Genomic DNA, 18,663 nt, shown 5'->3' with positions numbered 1-18,663 from the left:
TTGCACAAGTTTGTAGACTTTATGCTCTTGTCCAGGAATGACACATCCTTCAGGTTGTTTGATATAGATTTCTTCCTCTAAATCTCCATTTAGAAATGCTGTCTTTACATCCATTTGATGTATGATAAGCATATAGAATGATGCAATAGCAATCAATAATCTTATGGTTGCAATTCTAGCAACTGAAAAAGTATCAAAGAAATCTATATTCTTCTTTTGCTTGAAACCTTTGACCATTAATCTGGCCTTAAACTTATCGAGTGTACCATTAGGCTTTAGTTTCTTTTTAAATATCCACTTGGTATCTAGAACCTTAGTTCCAGGTGGAAGATCAACTAATTCCCAAGTGTAGTTAGCAATTATAGAGTCTAACTCGCTCTTGATTGATTCTTTCCAGAATATAGCATCAGGAGATGTAATGGCATGTTGGTATGTAATAGGATCATCATCGACAAAATATGTAAACATACCATCACCTAAATTAGGTTCTCTCCTTTGCCTTTTACTCCTTCTAAATTGATTTTCACCACTAGGTTCAACAAGACTTGGTGTTAAAAAGTCTTCAGTCAACTTTTCAAGTGACACATTATTATTATTGGCCAAATGTGTATCAACACTTTGTAAATTTTTTCTTAAAGGAAATATATGCTCAAAGAAATCAGCATCTTTAGATTCAATGATGGTATTTGCTTCAAAAATGCCATCTGTAGATTTAATCACCATGAATCTATATGCCGCACTATGTTGAGCATAACCAATAAAGACACAGTCATAAGTTTTAGGTCCTAACTTCTTTCTCTTGGGTTCAGGTAATCCAACTTTGGATAAACAACCCCAAACTTTTAGATATCTAAGGTTAGGTTTCCTACCATGCCATAACTCAAATGGTATAGAGCCAGTTTTCTTATGAGGTATTCTATTGAAGACATAACAAGCTGATAATATGGCTTCCCCCCACAAATTCAGGGGTAATCCCAAACTTATAAGTATAGAGTTCATCATCTCTTTTAGAGATCTATTTTTCCTTTCGGCAACTCCATTTGATTGTGGTTGATATAGGGCCGTTGTCTCATGAATGATCCCATTATCTTCACAAAATTTTGATAGATATTGGGTATCATATTCTGTCCCTTTATCAATTCTAAGTCTTTTTATTTTTCTTTCCAATTGATTTTCAACCTCAGCTTTATAGGTTAAGAATGCTTGTTCAGCTTCATCTTTAGTCCGAAGAAGGTATACCTTAGTATACCTAGAACAATCATCTATAAAGTTTACAAAGTACCTCTTACCACCTCTTAACTCATGTGATTTGAAGTCACCTAAGTCACTGTGAACTAATTCCAATAGCTCACTTTTTCTTTCTACAAAAGCATGAGGCTTCCTAGTGAATTTCGCCTCAACACAAATGGGACATTTAAATGATGGAGGTTCTGGGTTACCATCTATCAGACCTACTTTGCATAACTTCTTTATGTATGATGCATTGCAATGTCCTAATCTACCATGCCAAACATCATACGAATCAACCAAGTAAACAGAACTACCAGCTTCCTCATTAATAACATTGGAAACATTCAATACAAATAACCCACCTGAGTTGTACCCTTTACCAACAAATATATTTTTTTGGAGACAATAGCTTTATCTGCCTCAAATGATAACTTAAACCCTACCTTGATGAGAAGAGCACCAGATACAAGATTCTGCCGAATGTCGAGCACATGCAACACATCTTTGAGAACAAGGGTCTTTCCTGAAGTTAACTTCAATTGAACCTACCCCTTGCCATAGACCTGAGATGACTGGAAATTTTCCATATATACTTGTTCACCTGATCCAACCGTTGAATAGTTGAAAAAGGCATTCCGATCCCCACAGATGTGCTTGGTAGCACCTGTGTCTATGATCCATTCTTTTGGTTTTTCAACCAAGTTTACCTCGGTCACCAGGCAGTGAAGACATCAGCCTCAATGAGGTTGACCTTAGTTTTGTTCTTCCCTTTTTGGCATTCTTTCTTGTGGTGCCCAGGTTTGCCACAAACGAAACAATTTCCCTTCTTTTTCTTGAAGGAAGTCCACTTCTTGGTCTTTAGACCTTTCTTAAATTGTTCGTGTTTTTCTAACTCAACCAAATTCGCTTTAGATTGAAATTCTTTAGCCTTTTTGATTTTGCCCTTTTCCCAGTTCTTCTCTTCAATTTTAATCCGGACTAAGATTTGATCCAAGGTCCAGTCCTTCCTTTTGTGCTTCATATTCATTTTGAAGTCACTCCAAGATGATGGTAATTTCTCTAATAGAGAACTAGCAATAAATTCCTCTAGCAATACCATCCCTTCTTTGGCCAATTTTGCCACTAGGACTTGGAATTCATCAACTTGGGCAGATATGTTCTTGTCATCCTTTATCACAAATTCTAAATAATTTGCAATAATATATTTTTTGTTTCTAGCATCCTCTAAGGTATACTTTTTATCCAATGCAGTCCAAATCGACTGAGCCAAATCATAAGATGCATAGACATGGTAAAATTCATTGGATAAAAAATTCAAAAGGCAATTTTTGCATTGATAATCCGCTTAGATCCATGCTTGCCTATGAGCTTTGAGGATAGGATCATCACTTTCAGCAAGTAAGGGTGAGATTAGAGCAAATGACACATTTAATTGTTCTAGGGCAAACAAAAATCTCTGTTTTCACCTCTTGTAATTTGAACCATCAAATGGTTCTACTTTATCAATTTCAGAAATGATCCTCATGTTCTCCATTGCTGACACAATATTATTAGCCATATCAAATAATTGATCTCTCAATAAACTGGTTCTCGGTCTTAAGAAATGTAGGGAAAGTTATGTCAGATTATTGAGAGAGCAAACCTCAGTGTTGCCTTATTGATAAGAAAACTTTCAATCTATCACCTGTATGAAATATTCCTGATACCTGAAACAAAGATTGTTAGAAAAATTGGTGGGCTGAGTCATGCCACTTGACACTGTCCTTAAGACCGTAGATGCCCCCTATGGTGCAACCGGAAATATTACAAATCGGCCTCCAAGATAAAACAGCCCGATGGCTCCCCCAGTAATCGTGCACTCGACTATTGGACCCCTTCGAATGCTATAGGGTTGTGCTCAAACTAGAAAACAAAACATCAAGAAATGGACATGTGAAATCCAATGAAACTCAAGAAAATCAAAGCTTGACAACACACACTTGAATACTTCAAATGACTTGATCCGTGTTTTACAAATGCTAAATCTCCCTCTATTTATAAGACAAGTGAGATGAGGAGTAAAGAAGAAGGAATTAAATTGAGAGTTGAATGAGATATTATACATCTCCCAAAACTGAAGAATTGATGCCTCAAGAGGCTTCTCATGTAGAGACATAAAGTGACTCAAGCGATTAAAGAGAATTACCTTAATGAGCTTTTAGCAAACTGTAGAGATTAATAACCATTATGTGGAAAGACTTAAAGAATCTCCAAAACTGAAGAAATTAAGGGGGGATGTAAAGAATCTTCAAAAGTTGAAGGGGCAAGTGTTTTGAATCTTAATTTGTTTTTAAAAACTTGCATTAAAAACAACAATTATTTTTGTCAGATTGTCAGATGTAAGATATACAGAAAAATATATCGTTTTTATAATATGATTGAGGTTGAGTGAAGAAGTAATTGGTTCCCCGTTTTGTTGTTTGCATGTGGGTTTAGGGTATTGTAATAAATTTCTCTTGTATCTGTTGAAAGGGTTGTAATAATATAGATAGCATTTTCTTTCCTCTTTGTTGATTTATCTTCAGGCTTGGATAAAGGCAGTGAAGGGAAGAAAAGGTGTTTTGTCTTGAAGTTATAAAAAAATCTAAAGTTGAGAGATTGTAGAAGAATTCTTTGCTATTAAGAGGGGATAAAAGGTTTCTGCCTTTTGGTTAGTTTGGTTTGTTCCCCTTTGTTTTTCTTTGTCAACTTAATATCAGATATTTGCACTGTAGTGGTTAGGGATACCGGGAACCATGTCTTCCTTAAGTAGGGAACTGCTCTTCTTAATTTTACAGTTCTTGGATTAGGAGAAGTTCAAGGAAATTGTACACAAGTAAGTAAATTTCTTCATTATGATTTAAGTGGAGCAGATTATTCCCAATTCCAATAGTAAGTGGATGTTTTACAATGAAGATTGTATCCAGAGCTACTGAATATTCAACTTGTATATAATGAAATTTTGCTACTCATCCTAGAAAATTTTATTCCCTTATCAATGTGCTTGTCAGAAGAAAAACTTTATGATTTTCTGGCTCGTTTTTTATTAGAATTTCTCAATTCATTGGATGGCCTACGAGACCTCCGGTGCTCTTTGTATCCTAATACCTCGGGGTGACATATTTTTGGTGGATTCCTTAGTTATTGTAGAGTTACATTGATGAGGAAGATCTTTGAATGCTTGCATGGTACTCACAATTAAATATACCATCAATGGTTCAGTTGGAGCATTTCTTAATTTTACTGTATCATTGAAAATTTTCTTTGAGATAAGGAAACAGAAGTATTTGGAAACCCTTGATAGGTGAGTCTTCGCCTTTTTTCCCCCTATTGTTTGTAATATCCTTTGGAGGATTTTTTTTTGTTTTAAAGGTTGCAATCCTGCCTTCCTTCTCTTTTCTATGCATGATTGAGTGAAGGCAGTTGAGATTCTTGAGAAAGATCTTAAGGTTTTTGCTTCTTTCAATGAAGAACTTTTCAAGGAGGTTGTGACGACCCAAGAATACGGCAAGTACTAGACTCACCTGGGAGATCGGTGAGGTGTCCCCACCAAGAATATAACAAGTACCAGGGGGTTTGGGAGATCGGTGAGGGTCTACAAACTTTAGTCCCACATCGCCTAGGGAGAGATTACTGGGCTAGTTAATAACCTCTACCCTCCTTAACATGGCATAGGGTATTTTAAAGCCTTGAGGCCTATGGGTCAAAGAGGATAATATTGTGCAATGTTAATGGGGTCAGGACGTTACAAATGGTATCAGAGTTGACCCCGACAACATGTGGGACACAATGGGGATGCTGTGCCGAAAGGGGAAAAGTGTGACGATCCAAGAATACAACAAGTGCCAGACCTGCCTAAGAGATCGGTGAGGTGTCCCCACTAAGAATACGGTAAGTACCAAAGGGTTTGGGAGATCATTGAGGGTCTACAAACTTTAGTCCCACATTGCCTAGGGAGAGATTACTGGGCTAGTTAATAACCTTTAGCCTCCTTAACATGGCACAATGCGTGCAATATTAATTGGGCTGGGGCATTACAAATTGTGACTACCCAAGAATACAGTAAGTCCCAGACCCGCCTGGGAGATTGGTGAGGCGTCCCTACTAAGAATACGAGGCATTATAAATTGTGACTACCCAAGAATACGGTAAGTACCAGACATGCCTGGGAGATTGGTGAGGTGTCCCTACTAAGAAAACGATAATTATCAGGGGATTTGGGAGATCGATGAGGTTTTGTAACTTTAGCCCCACATCACCTAGGGAGAGATTATTGGGCTAATGAGCCAAAGAGGACAATATTGTGCAATATTAATTGGGCTGGGGCATTACAAATTGCGACTACCTAAGAATACTGTAAGTACCAGACCCTCCTAGGAGATTAGTGAGGTGTCCCCACTAAGAATCTGGCAATTATCAGGGGATTTGGAAGATCGATGAGGGTGTGCAACTTTAGCCCCACATCGCCTAGGGAGAGATTACTGGATACCCGCTTGGGAGATTAGTGAGGTGTACCCACTAAGAATCCGACAATTATTAGGGGATTTGGAAGATCGATGAGGGTGTGCAACTTTAGCCCCACATCGCCTAGGGAGAGATTACTGGGCTAGTTAATAACCTTCAGCCTCCTTAACATGGCACAACACGTTTTAAAGTCTTGAGGCCTATGGGCCAAAGAGGATAATATTGTGCAAGGTTAATAGGGCCAGGGCATTACAAATGGTAGCAGAGCAGATCCCAATAGCATGTGGGACCACAGTGGGGATGCTGTGTCGAAAGGGGGGAAGTGTGACTACCTAAGAATACGATAAGTACCAAACCCGCCTGGGAGATCAGTGAGGTATCCTCACCAAGATTATGGCAATTACCAGGGGTTTTGGGAGATCGGTGAGGGTGTGTAAAATTTAGTCCCACATCGCCTAGGGAGAAATTACTGAGCTAGTTAATAACCTCCAGACTCCTTAACATAGCACAACGCATTTTAAAGTCTTGAGGCCCATGGGCCAAAGAGGACAATATTGTGCAAGGTTAATGGGGCCGGGGCATTACAGAGGTCATCCAGTTGCTTACACTTGAAAACTTGAAAACTTCAGGTACTTACTCGGTCCTTACTGAATTATAGTAGTGCATTGTGTGATCCAACTGCATTTTCATTTTCACTGTGTGGTATTAGATCTACAGGAAGAATCAGCAGCTTTCTAAGTATGGAGATACAAAACCAGCCTAGATTATTATGCTTATGGAACTTAAAATGCTTATTGAATTAAATCCATTATTTCATCTAATTCAAGTTGTTTTCTATAATATTTTATTTATATTTATGGCATCTCCAGTCTTAACTGGCAGCATCAACTGTGCAAGAATCTACGCCCAACCCTAATATTAAAATACTCTTCACTGACCATACTTGCACTCCTAACATTGGTGATCGTGCTCCACCTCCAACCAACTATCCCATTGTGGATTTCTCCTATTGGTGTCCATAGCGTAAGTAAACTCCATCTGATGTGTTTTAAAATAGTTTTTGATACCTTAAAGCATGCACTTATACCGGCCTTTCTTACTATGCATCCATTCTAGCCAGTTGTTAATGACACAAAAAATTACTAATCAGATGGAAGATACCTTATAAAATCCTTTTGCTTAATTCCTCCAAATATAAGAGTAGGGATAGCACATATAATTCACATATATGGCAAAAAATTAATATTACAATGTAGTATCTCTACATAATTAAGAAACATTAGACTGAGAAGTTATCTCGCTTAAATTGCATTGTATTTAATTCTATCCAATCTATTGTATAAATTCATTATGATTAGAGCAGGCAACTTATATTTAGTGAGATAACATTTAAATGATTTTGATATGGAAAGTCAATATGAGGTTTAAGGGAGAAATAGCTTCATATGGAACCCTATAATGATTTCTTTGCCCATGTATGAAACTATTCTATTGCATCTTATTGGTAAAAAGTTTCATATAATGGAGAAGGATCAGATTCTACTTCTGTTGGATTTTGGCTTCTCACCATACATTATATTCATATTTTGAATGCATCCACTGACAATGTCTAGAGTTGATCATATTCTTTTTATCCTAAGTGTGACTGGCCTTCAATGTAGTATAGTCTGTAGAAACTAGCATAAATTGAGTCTCAGACTTCGATTGCTCTCTGGCTTAGAGTAGTGCATAGAATTTCACTGGAGTCACCCATAAGAATAAAGGCTTTAACACTTTATGAGAAAAAATGTGCACCTTACATGAGAAGACTTGCAAAGGTTGTTGAGTGCCAATCACAGCAGAGTTTTTTTTTTTGGTAATAATAGCAGAGTTCTTCCTCCCCTTACAAATGCTAACAAGCAAGATAATGAATTAGTACTGGAGTAAATGAACCTAACAGGGTTACGGTATGGAGTTTTGATATTTGGATGTAGATCTTCAAATCAAGCAATGGATTAAGGTGGAAGTTATACAATGATGCAAGACCATAAGAGCGAATCATAGTGATCATACAAGTTGATGTTGGGATTGCGATTGGGGCATATATTCACCCCAGATAGAGATCATAGAACAAAACCTTTATCAATTTTAAATGGAGTAAATTTTTTGGGGTTGCACTTCTTGCAATTCCCCTGATTTGTCTGAGAAGTCACTAGTTTTCTTCCCTTTTCATAACACATTTTTCTCCCTTATTACTCTCATAATAAAATACAATCAACTGAGGAAGAGGTGGTTATTTTCTATTTTTTGTGTTTGATTTTTCTGTTGAAGGTTTTTTAATTTGAACCAACAGTCAAATAAATCAATTGGAGAAGTTGTATTCGAGGTTGTGATCTAACTTTACAAAGTTTATATTCAAAATAGATCAGCCTTGCTTCATAATCTCCTTTGTTTTTGTTTTGTTTTGTTATTTTCTTCCTCTAATCCTTTGTATCTTAAACCCTTGTTTAAATAATTTTTCGTTTCTTTCCAATTTAGATTGAAATAGATTGAGCCTTACAGAAATTTGGATTAGTAAATTTTACAAAGGATAATTTTTAAAATGAATTTAGATTGTTGTAGACATTTAATTTCTCTCCCACCTGACAAATGTTCACACTTGTCTTTGCACGTGTTTATTTTACTAGTAATATATATATATATATATATATATATGTGTGTGTGCACCTCAATTACGTGTAACAACAAGAAACACACTAGAGGGGAGGGGTCCACATGTCAGTGAGGTGTGTGTGTGTGTCATAAAATCCAAAAATCTATTTCCTGGTAGGCCAACGAGCCAGCCTGTTACTCCCAAGGCTCTCCCACCGGTTGGGTTAAAACTAGCCCTCTTTGGACTGTAATACTCCCTATCACTCCCATATCCTATTAGAGGTTAATATTTACCTATTGGCCCATAGTTCTTGTTGTTCCTTCCAACAATGTTGACGAAATGCCTAGGAACATGTTGAGTCACTCTTCCCTTCTTGGCATTCCACTGCTGCTAATCAAGCCAATATTGGCTTTCTCTGCTTGTTATTCTTGTATGTTCACAAGGAAGGTAGAGAAATGAAATTAAGGTGTTACATAGTTTCAATCTTATATTAGAGTGTTAACTAAAAGACTTGGCATATCTAATCATGATGCTCTAGTTGTTCAGAACTAGGAGATCTTACCATCTCACTTCATCTGTTTCTAACCTCTACCTTAGCTCCTCCTCCATTGATCAAGCTTAATGTTTCTTATGTTTTTTTTTATATAAGATATATATTATTTTAAAGTGTGTATTAAGTTAAAATGACAACTCTACATTTAGGCTATATATTAGATTTTATTTTATGGGATGATACTCCCTTGAGAAATGCTATTTTCTTATTCTTTATATTTTATATTTTAAGTGGGTTATGTGTTTACGTCATTACTACACTTATCTCTATAATTTTATTTTTATATGAGTATGCATTATCTTATCTTATATTTTACTCATTCGTGTGTGGTTATGAATGTTTGGTGGTTTATCTTATTTTAATGTCAGTAGTACTTTTAGTTTTATATTTGTCATTGGCTCTCTTTGTCAATCCTAGTACTAAATAGTTACATTATTTGTGTTGATTTTTGTTACTCATTTGAGCATATCAAATATGAATCAATTTTTGTACCTTATCATTATAGTCATAAGGATTAATTGGTTATGAACTATTGTACTTGTTAGTTTAATATCTTTTTGACTTCATGTTTTGCATTTCTGGATAAAATCTATGGTATAATTTCTTATTCTCCTATAGTTGCTCTCTTTTTTTCTATGACAAAGAAGAAAAATTATTTTGGAGAAAAGCATTGTATTAAGCATGTGAAAAGCATTGTATATATACCAATAGGGTTGGTAGCCTAGTGATGAAAATGCCCTCAACCTATCACCACTCGAGTCAGCTGGTTGTGGGTTCGAGTCTTGACATACCCACTATCTCCCATTGGTCCTGCAGAAGCGTTGTTTGCCGTACGGAGGCTTGTCTTGGGGGCTATGATCACTACCATGGAGCATCTTTTTAGTAACAAAAAAATAAAAACATTGTATGAGAATTTGAAATTGTGACAATATAACGTCCCGACCCCATTAACCTTGCACAATATTGCTCTCTTTGGCCCATGGGCCTCAAGGCTTTAAACCTCGTCGTACCATATTAAGGAGGCTAGAGGCTATTAACTAGCATAGTAATCTCTCCTTAGGCGATGTGGGACTAAAGTTTGTACACCTTCACTGGTCTCTCAAACCCCCTGGTACTTGCCATATTCTTGGTGGGGACACTTCACCAATCTCCCAGGCGGGTCTGACACTTGTTGTATTATTGGGTCTTATAGATAAGCCAAGTGTGATATTGAGAGTGGATGTAGGTAAGTTTCCAAATCATTATAAATTTCGTGTGTCAATTTGTCTCTTCTATTTTTACAATCTACATTGTCACCATCTTTGTTACAATTTATCTCCTTAGATTATAATGTATTTTGGGTATTTGAGTGTTTTGTTTTGGAAGAAATTTTAGTAACCCTATTCATCCCCCTCTTTGTGTTACCATGATCCAACACTCTAGTCTAAAGGGGATTGTAAATGATCTTAGCCTTTTGGTAAAAGAATAAAGGAAAAATTAAAGAGGAAATCTGACCTTCTTAATAAGTGAAGGTTGACTAGAGATTTGTTAGATAAATGGAGTTGACCTAGTAGGAACAAGATTCCCACAACCTTCATAAGTTGTTAGCCTCTTTGCATAGGCTTTCAATCGTTTTTTGGAGGCCTCAAAATGCATGCATTCTTCCATCGTTAAAGTCTTCAAGTGATAAGTTTTACAAGCAACTATTAGGATAACTACTTAAGCCTCAATATGATTCTTTGAAAAAATGCTCAACAACCAAACATAGCTCATATTGGATTTGAAAATTAAATTCTTATAAATAATGATGTGGATAAAATGACCACGAAGTATGATCTCCAGATAATAATATCATATGGTCAAAATAAGTTAGTGTGAGAATGGCTTCTCGCATTGTTGTTTAGCAAAACTTCCCCTTGAAAAGATTGTTAATGCATTTGAGCAAACTCCTCTTAGACAAATTCATAGTTCAAAAACCAAACTTGAGTCTGTGATGCCCCGAAACCTGGCCTAGGGTTTTTGGACATCAACGGTCTACAGGATCTGTAAGTTCTAGGCGATAATGAATTGAAGTAGCATCCACAAACATAAGTGCAAGCAAGAGTTAACTAAACTAATATATTATTAAAATTCAAGGTTCAAATATCTAATTCAAATTTTAAACTTAAAGTAAAGTTGAATTAAAGTATATCTTTTAAAGTTTAACTTATCATCTAAAAATAAAAATCATTTTCTTCTTCAAATCCATAAGCAATGTCCTCCTGCTGATCAACTATAGGTTCAACATTCATGTCATTTTTATAATAGTCCTCACCAACGTTATTTGCAAGTTATGAGGGTAAGTCTATAGGAAAAAACTTAGTGAATAGAACCACAATACTAAACATGTTTAAAATCATAATCATATAACCAATATCAAAAAAGACATATAATATAATATAAAATTTTTAAGAAGATAAAGAACAAGTATATCACACATACTTACATTGCTATATTTATATCGTCGTATAAGTACATATGATGACTCAAAATAAACTAAACAATGAACTCAAAATATCATCCATAAATGGTCAATATGTCACAGTAACACATTGCCCCTATTCAACATATAGAAACTCGCAGAAGCTAGCTAGTGTCCAACCTCTCAAAGACTAAGTCATACCTCCCGAAGGTCAAGTAACAATTGGTAGATCCTGCCGATGGTAGGTTTCATCATCTAATAGTCCACAGTTCGACTAAGTAAAAGTCCAGTAAACCAATCCTCACCTCAACATTATAACGTCAATGTTAATAAGGCAAGACAACAACAACAAAGTCAACCAAGAATGAAAAATATATATAAATACAAATAATTTTAGAATTTAAGTGTGATCAATACTCTGATTCCACCCTATCAATCCCTATGTAAATATGAAATCAATTTCAGTTTCAGTTTTTTATAAAAGTAATCAAAATAACAACTATAAATAACAAATCAATGATCAAGGAAGTCTCACATCCCTCCTCAATCAAAGCCGGTAATGTTAAGCATTATTATCATAACAAAAAATGTATCTCATATATCAAAACAGTAAATTTATGTAAACTGGTGTTTTTAAAAATATATGCACAGACAAAAACTCATTTGGTATAAGAATCATACAATGCACATAGTACATTACTCCATGCAATCATAATCATAGCTTAACACATAATATTAGAAACTAACATTATGTAATCAATGTTCCATTTAGAAAATTCTACTATGTACATATAATGTAAATCATGGAACAACCTTCAATTTGTTCCTCATTCTCTCATGTACATGACATTAGGTTTGTAAAATCATATTTTTAATGAAAAAACATTATAAAATCCAAGGTTTAGAATAGATCTAGGGTTTACATAATTCTCTTTTGGATAATATTAAGAAAATAAACAAATTAGGGTAGAGGTTCCACTCACCTTGATGTCATTCCCAAAATTCTGCCTCAGCCTATTCTGCTTACTAGAATAGAAAAATAAGACATAAATATCTCTAGAATTCTAAATAAGTTGAAATTAAATTCTATTGAAACCTAACTCATATATACAAGTCTCATATAAAGATCAAATCAAAAATCCCTTCTTAGATTAAGTACCAATTCTCCTCAAAAGCGGTCTTCAGACTATAACAGATTCTGACCAACGAATTTGAAAAACTCATTAACCCATTTTTTTGACTCAAATCACTTTTAATTTTTTCAGAGATTTAAAATACTCATGAAAGTTTATACGATAAAAATATAAGATTAAAAATCAAAGTCTATCTGCCTCCGTCACTACCGCTATTATCGGGTACAGAAAACTCTCCTAACAATTACCTATCTGAGTATATGAATTTTTTGAAGTATCAAATCAACTCCGAATTCAATGAAATTTTTAGAAGATCCTATAAATACATGAATATACTTCTAGTAATTATTTTAGATCATAAAATAATATTTAACTATTTTTAATAATATAAACAATCTACCCAGAAATTATTGTTAACCTATCAAAATCTTATTTTCTCTCTCCTTAAACCCACAATCCAAAATCGCAAACCTTTAAATCATGACTAATCCTCCAAGTAGAACATAAGAAAGTAATTAAATTATGTCAAAAACTCTTATCTTGAAAATCGTTCTAAATCTTGATTCATTTTCTTCTTTTTTTTCTTCTTTTTCCTTAACCTCTTTCTTCTCCACAATACATTTTCTTTTCCCTTTTGATTTTTTTCATAAATAGAGAGTGAGAGACAATAGAGCCATGTTTTTTGTTTGTATTTTCCTTCCCTAAATCATCTCCAACTCTATCTCTACCATTCCTACTTCATCTCCAACTCTCTCATCATTTATTCTAATCACAATTCATCTCTAACTCTTTATTTCACTTGTCATACCTTATCTTACTTACTTTATACTCAAGGCTTTCCAAATTTCAAAAGAAAAGTCCTAACTTTACAAGGAAAGCCTTCATTTGTTAATTATTAATTAGCAATAACTAGTTAGTTAGGGTAGTTAGTTAATTAAGTTTTATCCACTTGTTATCTAATTATCCATGTGGATAATAAGTTAATATGTGTAAATTCTTAATTAAATAATTCAATATTAGAGTTGAGATTAAAATCATATAATTAAAAGAAAAGTCAAATTATAGTCCAGTGGCAAAATGGTAAATTAAGGTTTAAGGGTAAAATGATAATTTATAGGGTTTCACCCTAAAGTTATTCTATAGTGTAATTACATCTAATGGATGAGTTTTAGCATTTACCAAGGATCGATGCACCCTCAATGGTCAGGTATCCCCACTTTAAGTCACCCTAACCCTACAATGGTCAAAAGACAAAATACCCCCAATCAGATTTCAGGGTATTACAAAATCATTGTTAACTATTACATTGAGCTAACCACCTTTTAAAGTCTCCAACTTCCTCACCAAATTCCTAGTATGTATTTAAAGGGTAAAAGTTGGGCATGTTAGCGTTGTGCCCAACACTATGTGTCTCTCATCTCCCCTGAAAAGCCCTCCCTTCCCCTCCCTCTCCCATCACAAACCCACCATTGGTTGAGCCAACAACAACAATAATATCAATAACAAAGCTTTTTCTAAACTTAATGGGGTCGGCTACATGGATCTACGACTGTGAGATAAAAAGCAAAGGAAAGAGAAGGGGGAAAGAAAAAGAGAAGAAACATAGCAACACAACACCTCTAGGACATCCCGCTTAAATGCAATCAACAACATGGATCTTTGCCCTCGAAACAACTATATTCGATGTCTTACTAGGATCCAAGCTTAGCTTCTACATGTATTTCCTTACCAACTCATTAATAGTCATTTTAGGCTTGCACATAACTTTTTTAGTTCCTTCCTTATGGATCTGATCACTTCTCCTTTTATTGGTTGAGTCACTAACTCCAAAAATTTAGTATCATGCTCAACCTCCACCTTCATTTAAATTTGGAATGTAAATTAGGAAAGAGCATAATGGTTTGATGTGGGATCTATCTTTTAGTATTTAAAAAACATGTCCCATTCGCATTTTGGGCTGCTGAATAATTGATGGACATTTTTAAACTAGGATTACCAAGCACTACGCAGTTGTGTCAATATGCCAATTACCAAAAATCCACCTATATTTGTAAGTGGCAAATCATCATTTCTATTTCTGCCTCCATCTCAATTAGCCACTTACCAAGAATGGGTAGACTTAAGGTAATGAGGATCACATAAAAGTGGAAAAATGTCTTATAAGTGGTTTTAAAATTAATTAAATTATAAAAATACCATTAAATCTCTTTACAGTGAAATAACAATCTTATAATTTTATGAAAGTTTGACTCACTTTCTAAATCATTATCATGCTTACTTCAGGTTGACATTTTGATTTTTACAGTGGAATGTTGTTCTCTATTATATGCAAGGTCCGAATAAGAAAAACATAACTTTGTGAACAGTCAAATATCACCAACATAATTATTTAATCATTGTTTTTGTCAAACCCAATTTGGAATGATTAATTTTAAGGAGAGAGAGAGAGAGAGAGAGAGAAAAGCTTATAAAAACCATTTGCAAAATCACTTAAACAAACAGCTGAAAATGGTTACATGATCAACAAAGCTCAATGCATATAAAAAGTCCGACACATGATTTGAAATGTTTTTTAATTGAATTGACAATTCAAATTAGAATCGATTTGTTGAATTATAATCAAAATGGATTCAGTGGACTTTGATTTCGATTAATATCAATCTCTGAAATGTAATTTCGAATCGATCATGTGCAATAATTAAATGGTACTTTTGCAATATGTTGGTCATAGGTTCAAAACTTATAAATAAAATAAACTCTCTTGAGAAGCAAGGGGTAAGACTGTGTACACTTGCCTTCCCAAACCCTGCAGTAGTGCGAACCCAGTGCACTGAATTGCTCCTCCATAAATGCACAAAATTTTTCTTTCTTTTAGATAGTAAAATGACAGAAAAACAATTAATCTTGTCCCTTATAGTTAGATCTAAAACCTTTTCAAAAAAAAAAAAAAAAAAAAAAGACTAAATGATCAAAGATATCTGAAAATGTTTGCATATGATTCCTAATTCTGATGTTGCTGTGCGAATATACACGTCTCCCATACAAACAACCAGGCTCCACTTTCTCTCTCCACTAAAACCCCTTATCTGACGGTTTGAAATCATTTCATCCATATGGCCCAAATTGCGGACGGGTGCGAGGAAACCCTCACCAAGCTGTTTCAATCAGTTCCCAACCAATTCCAATCTGATTCAAATTGCTTCGTTAGAGGCTTAGAGCCCAATTTCATGTTTAATAGTGGTTGAATCATTGTAGAGTGCTAAGCCAAAGCTAACCCAGCCCTATCAGAAACATTCCCCCAACAAATTGAATTATCAAAATGGGAATCATAATTGGTGATTGGAGTATACAATTACATGTTATCAAACTATCAACTGGAATTAGCTTCTAGAACAGTGGTAGACGGCTAGACAGTTGGGTTCAGCATAAGTTCAAAAGAAGGTCGATTGTTTGACCTTCCTACCCTTTAGCTTTCTTGAAATAGTAGCAATAGTAGTATGATAGGGGTGTTAATTTCAGGCCCACACCGGTAGGCCCAACAGAGCCTTGCTGGTCAAGCCTAAAACCAGCCATTATAAATGCTCATTCCCAGTATGAGGGTTTAACTTGATGAACGCCCAATAGGGACCAATCGCTTAATAGTCCGACTCAGTTTGACATGTTTTAAAGGTTGATTAGAACTCGTTTACCGAACCCGACACATTTAAAGCCCATATAACTGGATTAGAGCCTGTTTACTCAGCCCCACAGTTTAAAGCTTATTTTGAGATAAATGTCTTATTAACCCGTTTAGTTTGCTTATTGATAGCCTGATTAAAGATCGATACCTGGCCAACCATTTATAAATGGGACCATACATAGCCTATGAGGCCCATTTGGTCATGGTGCGAGTTCTTAAAGTGGGAAAACCCGAATAAACCCAATCAAAACTGGCCCAACCCAACCGGTTGACACCTATAAATATAGTAGTGTAGTAATAAATGTGAGCACTTTATGGGGGTTGAAATCGTCTGCAATTCCGATCTTGTACAATTCCGTGTAATACCACCTTCAGACGGTAACACATGTATTGATACCAATACAATAGTCCAGATCTGGTACAACTAATAAAACATTAAATCAGTGAATAAGCATTTAAATCATATCTGGACCATTACATTGGTATCAATACACGTGTCACCTCCTAAAAGTGGTATTGCATGGAATTGTACGAGATCGGAATTGTAGATGATTTTTTTCCACTTTATGGTCCCTGGATAGCCCTATGTGGGGCTTAGCAAAAAGAAAATATCAACTGTTGGATTTGAATCTGCCGTGATAATTAGGCCATATTTGTTTTGATGAAGAAAAATGAAAAAGGTAAAAAAATGTGATCAAATGTGAGTATTTAGATAAATGTGGTGGAAAACTTTGTAAGATAATGTTTGATACAATAATTTTTGTCCCGTAAGGTGACAATTAACTTTTCCCATCCTATTCACTTGCAAAGTACACTAAAAAAGTTGTCTTGTGTTTTTCTATCTCTCTCCTCTTTATATTTTATCTTTTCCCATACAAGTCTACCTCACTTCCATTTCCTTTCTTTCTCATAAAGGTAGACCTTATTAAAAATTACATATTTCATTATTTATTTTTATCCTCTTTCCTTATCAATCAAACCCATAACATATAGGATCCATCCTCATGAGTTTTTCATTATATTTTATCCTTCAAATAATTAGATCATTAACATCATCGTCCAATTAAGATCAATTCTCATGGAGATTCTTGATCTAATGGCTGATGGTCTAAAGCTATGTTTGGTAACTTTTCAGAAAAATATTTATGGAGTTTTTTCATTATATGGGAACAAAAAATCAGAATAAAGCATTTGGTGCATTTATGGTGTGTTTCATTTTTTTTTTTTTTAACAAGAAGTGAAAAAAAAAAAACACTAGAAACAAGAATTGGTGGAATGAAAAAAAGTAGTTCTGTCGTTCTAATTTCATTAAAAGAAAAAAAAATATTTTAACATAAAAATTAAAATTTCTATTTTTGATACAAAACGTCATTTCTAAAACACGTTACCAAATGCAACCTAAAGCTTACAACATGGTTGACACGTTTCGTCTTCCTGTTATGATGTTTGCATGGAATGAATTGTTTTGCACACCGAAGGTTACAATGAGTGGTCCCTTGGACGAAAAGGTAGGTTTTTTCCTTTTTAAGAATGAAAAGGTAGTTAAAAGTAACTCAATTATATGGGTAAATTGGGTGCTCATTTACTTTTAAAAACCGGATTATATCGGGTTGTATTGGGTTGCAGTAGTGTGTCATGATTCATGAGCAGGGATTTAAATCTTGTTAATTGGATTGGTATCAGTCGCCTCCGATATCAATTTGAATTGGTTGATTTTATCTCTTTTTAAATATTTTAATTTTGTTTAAATATAAAAAAATAGGTTTTTCAACCATTTTATCTTAATCTAATATTCATATCTGATGCAGAATCAATCAAGTATTAATATTAGTCTCAAAATGATAATAATATGATTCATTCAATCCAATACCAACACTTAGATCCCTGATCATGAGTCCATGTCAGGAATGTAAAGCAAATAAAGTCAATAGGCATAAAATGAGATTGTAAGAAAACCAAAATTTACAAAATTGAACCAAATTTTTACTAGGGTTGGATGTGGACCACGTAAAGATTTAGTTCTCAAAGATCGATATTAATCCAACGCAGATTAGATTAGTACGTATTGATCAATTTTGCTTTTGCTTGTTAGAAAAAAATATTTTTTTTTTACTGTTTTACCTTTGAAATGATATGGGCAATTGATCTAGATTGATCAAGTATCAATATCGGCCTTATATGACATCGATACGATATGACTGATATGACACCAATACTTAAAATCATGGGGCCACTAATGAAATCTACTGGTCGATGGTGTTGAACCAAACCAGATACGGATCGTATGGAACATATATGAATTTAGACCGGATAAGCCCGGGTTGGTTCAAGTATAGCTGCCCTTTAGTCGCTTGTATGTCAAGAGTCACCCACACAACGGGACCTCGAGGGTCTTACGTCAAAGACGCACAAAAAATGTAGGGACCACAGGAAGGCGCCAGAGGAGGCTATGAAAATCTTTAATAGTCTACTAATGAATCAGAGTGAAAATGACATCTTCCCTTTCACACTTCC

Source organism: Macadamia integrifolia, chromosome 5 (genome assembly GCF_013358625.1).
Source record: "Macadamia integrifolia cultivar HAES 741 chromosome 5, SCU_Mint_v3, whole genome shotgun sequence".
Taxonomy (NCBI): Eukaryota; Viridiplantae; Streptophyta; class Magnoliopsida; order Proteales; family Proteaceae; genus Macadamia; species Macadamia integrifolia.
The sequence above is the reverse complement of the archived record's forward strand: the minus strand, read 5'-3'. Positions refer to the sequence as shown.